Here is a 9,125-nt window from a genome sequence, read left to right as displayed (position 1 = left end):
CACAATGGACTCACTGGCGCTTTAGCATAAGGGGCGGAAGAATAAAAAAGGACATGTCCTGCACTTCAGAGTTCTCTGGAGTGTCTTCAAGTTTTTGTACTGCATAATCAATTTTTCTCGAAACTTTATTGTTGTCAGTTAAATTGAGAAATTCATAGACAGGGTGAGTGTCTATAGCATGTTGCTGTAGTAATGTAACAACACCCTTCCTGATTTGTGGACCTCTGTATATTATTTCAGACAATATTGTAATAGAGTACCACACTTTGACTCATAATACCCATAAAACCTAGCGGTCAAACAGGTAAATGGGTCCAATCAATTTTCCACCATTCATTTTTCCCATAGAGGATTTTAAGGCATGTGTTTCGTGTAGGCTAACCTTAGCTTACATGTAAAACTTGTCAATAATCAACTGACTGGCTTTCTTGATGTCTATACTATTCTCTCTGGTATGCAATCTGGTTTCTGCTCAGGTTATGGACGTGTCACTGCAACCTTAAAGGTCCTCAATGATGTCACCATTGCCCTTGATTCTAAGCAATGTTGTGCTGCTATTTTTATTGACTTGGCCAAAGCTTTTGATACAGTAGAGCATTCCATTCTTGTGGGCCGGCTAAGGGGTATTGGTGTCTCTGAGGGGTCTTTGGCCTGGTTTGCTAACTACCTCTCTCAAAGAGTGTAGTGTTTAAAGTCAGAAAATCTGCTGTCTCAGCCACTKCCTGTCACCTAGGGAGTACCCCAAGGCTCGATCCTAGGCCCCACACTCTTCTCAATTTACATCAACAACATAGCTCAGGCTGTAGGAAGCTCTCTCATCCATTTATATGCAGATGATAGTCTTATACTCAGCTGGCCCCTCCCTGGACGTTGTGTTAAATACTCTACAACAAAGCTTTCTTAGTGTCCAACAAGCTTTCTCTACCCTTAACCTTGCTCTGAACATCTCCAAAACAAAGGTCATGTGGTTTGGAAAGAAGAATGCCCCTCTCCCCACAGGTGTGATTACTACCTCTGAGGGTTTATTAGTCACCTCATACAAGTACTTGGGAGTATGGCTAGAAGGTACATTGTTATTCTCTCATCACATTTTATATTATTTATTGATTTATCCGTTATTTTACCAGGTAAGTTGACTSAGAACACGTTCTCATTTACAGCAACGACCTGGGGAATAGTCGAGGAGAGGAGGGGGATGAAAGAGCTAATTGTAAACTGGGGATTATTAGGTGACCGTGATGGTTTGAGGGCCAGATTGAGAATTTAGCCAGGACACCGGGGTTAACACCCCTACTCTTACGATAAGTGCCATGGGATCTTTAATGATCTCAGAGAGTCAGGACACCCGTTTAACGTCCCATCCGAAAGACGGCACCCTACACAGGGCAACGTCCCTAATCACTGCCCTGGAGCATTGGGGTATATATTTTTTTGGACCATAGTAAAGAGTGCCTCCTACTGGCCCTCCAACACCACTTCCAGCAGCATCTGGCATCTGGTCTCCCATCCAGGGACTGACCAGGACCAACATATCAAAGCTGCAGTCTAAAGTTAAATCTAGACTTGGTTTCCTCTATCGTAATCGCTCCTCTTTCACCCCAGCTGCCAAACTAACCCTGATTCAAATGACCATCCTACCCATGCTAGATTACGGAGGACATTAATTTATAGATCGGCAGGTAAGGGTCCTCTCGAGCCGGCTAGATGTTTCTACCATTCAGCCATCAGATTTGCCACCAATGCTCCTTATAGGACACATCACTGCACTCTATACTCCTCGTTAAATTGGTCATCTCTGTATACCTGTCGCAAGACCCACTCGTTGATGCTTATTTATAAAAACCCTTTTAGGCCTCACTCCCCCCTATCTGAGATATCTACGCAGCCTTCATCCTCCACATACAGTACAACACCTGTTCTGCCAGTCACATTCTGTTAAAGGTCCCCAAAGCACACACATCCCTGGGTCGCTTCTCTTTTCAGTTCGCTGCAGCTAGCAAACACTCAAACTGGACAGTTTTATCTCAATCTCTTCATTCAAAGACTCAATCATGGACACGCTTACTGACAGTTGTGGCTGCTTTGCATGATGTATTGTTGTCTCTACCTCTTGCCTTTGTGCTGTTGTCTGTGCCCAATAACATTTGTAGCATGTTTTGGGCTGCTACTATGTTGTGTTGCTATCAGGCTGTGTTATCATGTGTTGCTGCCTTGCTATGTTGTTATCTTAGGTCTCTCTTTATGTAGTGTTGTGTTGTTCTCTCTGTGGGATGTGTGTTTGTCCTACATTTATAATATATATATTTTTTTTAACCTAGCCGCCGTCCCCGCAGGAGGCCTTTTGCCTATTGGTAGGCCGTCATTGTAAATAAGAATTGGTTCTTAATTGACTTGCTAGTTAAATAAAGGTAAAATAAAAATAAAAACCTTGGCTTGACGTTTTGACAACAATGTAAATCTCTCTAGGACAAGGTATATTATATATCAATATATTTGCCTATATCACCCCCCCCCCCCCCCCATATGAAAATGCAGCTAATATGGCTATCATAAAGAACTACAAATGCCATGATAATCTGGACAAGACTGCCGAATCAAGGCAAAGGTAAGAATCTCTGGATTAACTATCTAATGTTAGCTAAATGTAGTAATGAATAAAGAATAAATTGGCTACATTTCTTTAAATTTACAATTCTGTGAACTGTCTTGTGTAAGTTTTAAATGGACACAATGCCTGTTAGCAAAAGTGTTCGCTAGAGATGACGTGCAGGAGCTTGCAGGGATTTGTAGTTTTGCATGATGTCTAGTTTGACGCTAATTAGCATTTTCGAATCTGAGAGTAAATAGAACAGAATATATTGATAAAAGTCACCTTGTCCGAGTGAGATTTACATGGTTATCAAAACATCACGCCAGTGTAAGGATCCACGAAACGCAGCCCTTATTTGAATTGTTTCTAAAATTACCTATTGTGAAAAGGAATGGTGGAAAAACTATTAGGAACCATTTCCCTGTTTGACCGCTAGGTTTTATGGGTATTATGACACCTCCACTGTGGAGCTCAATGACCCTTAAATACCTATACAATAGGCTCATTATGATCTCCCTAACTGGAGCAGTGGGTAGCAAGTTGCCCAAAGGTTGGAAAGCCCAAGTTTGAAATCCTTATGGTGCATTGCACTGTCGCTGTTTGCTACACTGGTGTCACAAGTGGGAAGGCCTATGGAGAGGCGTTTACACGTCATGAGTGGTGTTAGCAGCAGGGTTGCCTATGGATTGGGGAGACTTGTATTCGAGACCCGTGACTGTGGTTTTATTTTAATTCCACCCGTGTCATAGGCCTAAGCCTGATGGGCAATCGATGAAGGCTGAAGCTTCAATTGAGCAAGTACAGTATGCCAGATGTTCACTTTCAACTAAAATGTTTGAGCCGGYCAATTTCCATCTCTATTCCTCTACCAGTCTATTCCGATTTTGAGACTATTTACTTGTATTTTTAATACAACTCAGTGGACATGAGATGCCATTGCAGTGGATAGAGCAAGGATAGATCAGTTGATCTCATTTGTGGTCAACATATAGCAAAGTGTAATCATGTCTCTTGTTTTGGAGAGCATTAGAGGATTTAGTCATTTTAAATCATTTCTGACAATTGTATTTTTGTCTAGGTTGTGTATTATAATTATCGAGAGATATGTTTTTTTTATATTTTCCAGATTCTTCAAGAACTCTTCAAGAAAGAGTCATTTATATTTCCTGTTTCCATTTATTAATTTTATTATTTCTTATTAAATCAAATGTTATTGGTCGCATACACATATTTTGCAGATGTTATCGGTGTTGCGAAATGCTTATGTTTCTAGCTCCAACAGTGCAATAATACCTAACAATACATGCAAATCCCAAAAATACAAATAAAGGAATTAAGAAATATTAAAGTCCGGAATATAAATATATATGTATATGATGGTGTGTTATTGTTGTTGCAATGTCAAGTAGGAACCTGTAAGTAAGCATTTCGTTGGATAGTGTACAGTGCCTTCAGAAACTATTCATAACCCTTGATGATTTTTTCCACATCTTGTTGTTACAGCYTTAGTTTAAAATTGATTGAATTTAGATTTTCTGTCGCTGGCCTACACACAATAACCCATAATGTCAAAGTGGAATAATGTTTTTACGAATTTTTGCATTTTAATAAAAAATGGAAAGCTGAAATGTCTTGAGTCAATATACAGTTGAAGTCAGAAGTTTACATACACCTTAGCCAAATAGTTTAAACTGAGTTTTTCCCAATTCCTGACATTTAATCCTAGTAAAAATTCCCTGTTTTACGTCAGTTAGGATCACCACTTTATTTTAAGAATGTGAAATTTCAGAATAATAGTAGAGAGAATTATTTATTTCAGCTTTTATTTATTTCATCACATTCCCAGTGGGCCAAAAGTTTACATACACTCAATTAGTATTTGGTAGCATTGCCTTTAAATTGTGTAAGGTCTTGGGGTCTCAATGACGTCTGTTGGCGTAGGAGTCTAACCTCTCCATACGCTTCCCGAGACATAAGCTTGAGGTGGTTTATGGCCTCATTCCGCCTGACAGAAATCTCTCTTAGACGGTGTAACATGAATCAGAGAGTTTAGTTAGGACTACTTTGTTTATTTGTACACAACTTTTCCAGTTCTGCCACAAAGTTTTAATAGGATTGAGGTCAGGGCTTGTGATGGCCACTGACAGAAATACCATGACTTTGTTGTCATTATTTAAGTTCCATTTTGGGCCTACGAACTTCGATTGGAAGTAGTCTGCTTGGGGTCACTGTCAATCTTTGGAAGACCATTGGCGACCAAAGTGCTGTTAACTTCCTAGACTGATGTTTTTGAGAGGTTGTTCAACTATATCACACATAAATTCCCTTCTCCTAGACCTCAATGACTGATACATCAGGTAATTTTGTGAGTGAAGCAATAAAACTCTGCGACGAGTCCTCCTGCGAGCACTAGGCACCGTCAGTACATGCATTGGCTACAATGTTGCCTGATATAATACCTTTGCCCGTTTGTTTTCACGGTTGGGCCATGGTGTGTTCTGCTAGCAAGGCCTCATTCCTTTTCCTCAAGACATAACGATGGTACATTATGGCCAACAGTTTCTATTTTTGTTACCTTCTTCCAAAAAGTACGCTATCTTTGTCCCGATTGTGCAGTCTGGCAACACGTAGTCAGCCCTTTTTTTTATGCGGGTTTGGGAGCAGTGGCTTACTTCCTTGCTGAGCGGGCCTTCAGGTTATGGTCAATATAGGACTCGTTTTACTGTGAATATAGATACTTTGTACTACCTGTTTCCTCATATGCGAGAGACCTAGTAAGATCCAGAATTTAGTATTTCACTAAAAGGTTTTAGTTATGCTGGTTGTTACCCCCCTGGGATTGATTAATGGCACTTTTTCACACCTAAAGTAGTTCATTCTCTAGGAGACAGAATGTAAGTTGGTAGTTGTGGAAATGGTTAGGACGTAGATGCGGTGGGTACGCGCCTAGTAGCTGTTTCCAATCTAAGTTACGTCACTTGCTCTGGAGAGACCCTAGGAAGTAGTGTTGCAGAACCTTGCTTGCTGCTGCTAGTAGGATCTTGGATCGGTGCCTTGCTTCGCTGCAAGGGCGTGTAGGCGGCTTTTGGTGGCACAGGTCGATTGGGTTAACGGACGGCTATTGTGGTGACCCGTGTTTGTTGATGTGTGCAGAGGGTCCTGGTTTTGCGCGCGATTACATTCGGGCGAGGGGACGGTGTTTTAAAGTATAACTTGTTACGAATTGATGCTGTTGAAAGCCGGATACTGGTTGCTGATGCGAAAGGAGGAGGTGAAAGGGGGTGAGTGTAACAGGATGTGAATGGCTAGCCTGTTACGGGTCAGCGCTAGTAAAGTTTCATCAGTTACGTCATATCTCGAAACCTAGTAGTAGTGTATGCACACCTTGCTCTGCAAGGGACCGCGGACTTTGTGGAGCGAATTGGGTAACGACGCTTCGTAGGGTGGACTGTTGAGTTGATGTGTGCAGAGAGGTCCCTGGTGCGCCTGTTTCGGGGGAGGGGACGGTTTAAAGTTATCACGTTGTTAAACTCTGGAGGATATAGATACGTTTGATACCTGTTTCCTCAGGATCTTCACAGGTTCTGTTGCTGTTGTTCCTGGTGGATGCGATTTCGTTAATTTTGCATCAATTTTCACACACAAAAATAGATACGTTCATCTCTAGGAGTTAACAGAACATGTCTTCTCTCGGAAGCGGATATTGGACGGGAATACGAATAGGTGGTCCTATAGTTGATTTATAATGCTTAGGCCGTTATATTGGTTTTGTACAGATGAACGTGGTACCTTCAGGCATTTGGTAATTSCTCCCAAGGATGAACCAGACTTGTGGAGGTCTACACATTTTTTTCTGAGGTCTTGGCTGAATTATTTTCATTTTCAAAGAGCAAAGAGGCACTGAGTTTGAAGGTAGGCCTTGAAATACATCCACAGCTACACCTCCAATTGACTCAAATGATGTCAATTAGCCTATCAGAAACTTCTAAAGCATGACATCATTTTCTGGAATTTTCCAAGCTGTTTAAAGGCACAGTCAACTTAGTGTATGTAAACTTCTGACCCACTGGAATTGTGATASRKTGAATTATAAGTAAAATAATCTGTCTGTAAACAATTGTTGTGCACAAGGTAGATGTCTTAACCGACTTGCCAAAACTATAGTTTGTTAACAAGAAATTTGTGGAGTGGTTGAAACACGAGTTTTAATGACTCCAACCTAAATGTATGTAAACTTCCGACTTCAACTGTATAACTAATAAAACATACAACTTACAAATTGTATTTACAGCCTTTCACTATACTGTAGGTCTTAGAATGCATTATTAGGAAAAACTTAATGTCATCCACCACCACAGCTACTTATTTGCACCCAACAACCATTCTGCACCAGAACGCTCCCCAGTGGCCACCAGAGTATGTGAGCAGAGTTTAGCGGTCGGAAATCGCGCTCATCGCGTGCACCGCTCTGGCCTCCACGKCCTTTCCAACTGCTCCACTAAAATACTCTCCTAGGGGAAAAAACTGCGGCTCCAAATTCGCTCCATTCATTAAAATCACAATTTAATCAACACCCATCAATTTTTGTGACTACCTGGACGTACCATTTGGTTTTGAAGTATTGAAACCAAACCATATGATTTGAATGAAAAGTATTATAATAAACATGAAAAGGTCAATTGAAGAAGCGCTCATCATTTCAAGTAGGCTACATGTCATATTAAACAGCATATAAACACTCTTAAACGGTCAGGAGCCAGACATGGAGCCGAAGAAGGAACAAAATGAATTATTCAGGCTATATTATTTATATTATTTCAAGGCTATAGCCTACAAAGAAATACATTGTGAAGCATTTGCGAGTGCGACACACTAGGCTGGTAAGGAGTCAGGGACATTAAGCGCTCGGCATTTAAACAACATTTCGTTGTATTAAATCATTATAGTCTATAAATTGTGCACATAGGCTGTCACTTGCTTAGAATTAAATACAAATGAACAAAAAATGCCTTATTTGACTCAGTCTACAGTGCCTTTGAATTCATTTTTAGAAACACCAGTTTGGCCAATCAGGCTCATGCGGTGGCGCCTGAARAGCAGGCCAGCAGCRGAGAATATCCTGTCSGTGCTGGCAGAGACAATGGGAATGCTGAACACCCGTTTGGCCACTCTTGCCAGACTGTTATTTATATAGGTAGTCCTAAAGGTTTTAGGCAAAATAACCCAATCAAAMCAGAAAGCTCCTTGAAAGTTGGAATATGCCAGGCCTATTGGCACAAAATCAATKATGGCTTATTATATAGATAAGATAACAAAAATGAAGCAAACTTGTAAGATAACAGATTTTTTGTTCATAAATAGTTTGCTACAATGACACACTTAATTAGCTACCCACCTCGTTCCTTTTAGCGTGTGCACATAGTAAGCACACAATCATGCTGTATTTTTTCTGGGCGSGGCGGCAGGTAGCCGAGAGTTTTCGAGCGTTGGGCCAGTAACCGAAAGATAGCTGGATCGAATCGCCGAGCTGACAAGGTAAAAATCTGTCATTCTGCCCCTGAGCATGGCAGTTAACCAACTGTTCCCCGGTAGGCCGTCATTGTAAATCAGAATTTACTTGCCTAATTAATTAATTTACTGACTTGCCTAATTAAATAAAGGTAAAATAAATAAAAATATTCCACAATGATTAGTTGTGGACATCACCGCACTCCCTCACTTGGTCTTCATCTTTGTACGTCCTTCTTSATTTTGCACCTGTGTGTTTTATCAGTTTTTATGAAAATATTTAGTGAGCTCCGTGTYAGTAGCTAAAGCAAGGGGCTATAGCCGTAGACTACAAATGCATGCTGGACCAGGCATGGCCTTAGCTGGTAAAGTGAGCGCTACTGGAGTGAAATTGGCGCGGGCGCCAAAGGCTGCCTTTGGGAATCTCGCTCAGTCAAATTGGGCCCGCTCTGCTCACATACTCTGGTCACCACACATCAGAATCATCACAGCTGATAGGTGAAGGCCTGAGGGGTAAATGTGATGTGATGGGTATCATTTAGAAACACCATAAGCATTGAGATGCAGAGGAAATATTACAATTCATTTAAAAAAATGTTGCAACTGATTAAAAGCAAGACTAAAAACCAAGACACCATTTCGAAGCTAATGCAGATGTAACTTCTAAAACTTCTACTTCAACATTATAAGTAAAACTCACTTTGCATWCAATGAAAGACATGGAGTTCATTGACCCTGAAGGACGAAAACCCTCAAAAAATTWAATGTTTGGTTCTCTATGGCTCAGTTTTCTAGARCATGGCACTTGTAATGTCAGGGTTGTGGGTTCGATTCCTGGGTCCAGTCATATGTAAAATGGATGCATGCAGGACTTTAAGTCATTTTGGATAAAACCATCTGCTAAATGGCATATAATATTATATATTATTATACATTTCCATTGGTTGCACACAGGCCAATTTGAAGATATTACCGGGTATCCAGTGCTACAGGATCGGTGGGTCCCCACGGGACGGTGAGCTAAACA

This window comes from Salvelinus sp. IW2-2015, linkage group LG19 (assembly GCF_002910315.2).
Source record: "Salvelinus sp. IW2-2015 linkage group LG19, ASM291031v2, whole genome shotgun sequence".
Lineage (NCBI taxonomy): Eukaryota > Metazoa > Chordata > Actinopteri > Salmoniformes > Salmonidae > Salvelinus > Salvelinus sp. IW2-2015.
This window is presented reverse-complemented; position numbering follows the sequence as displayed.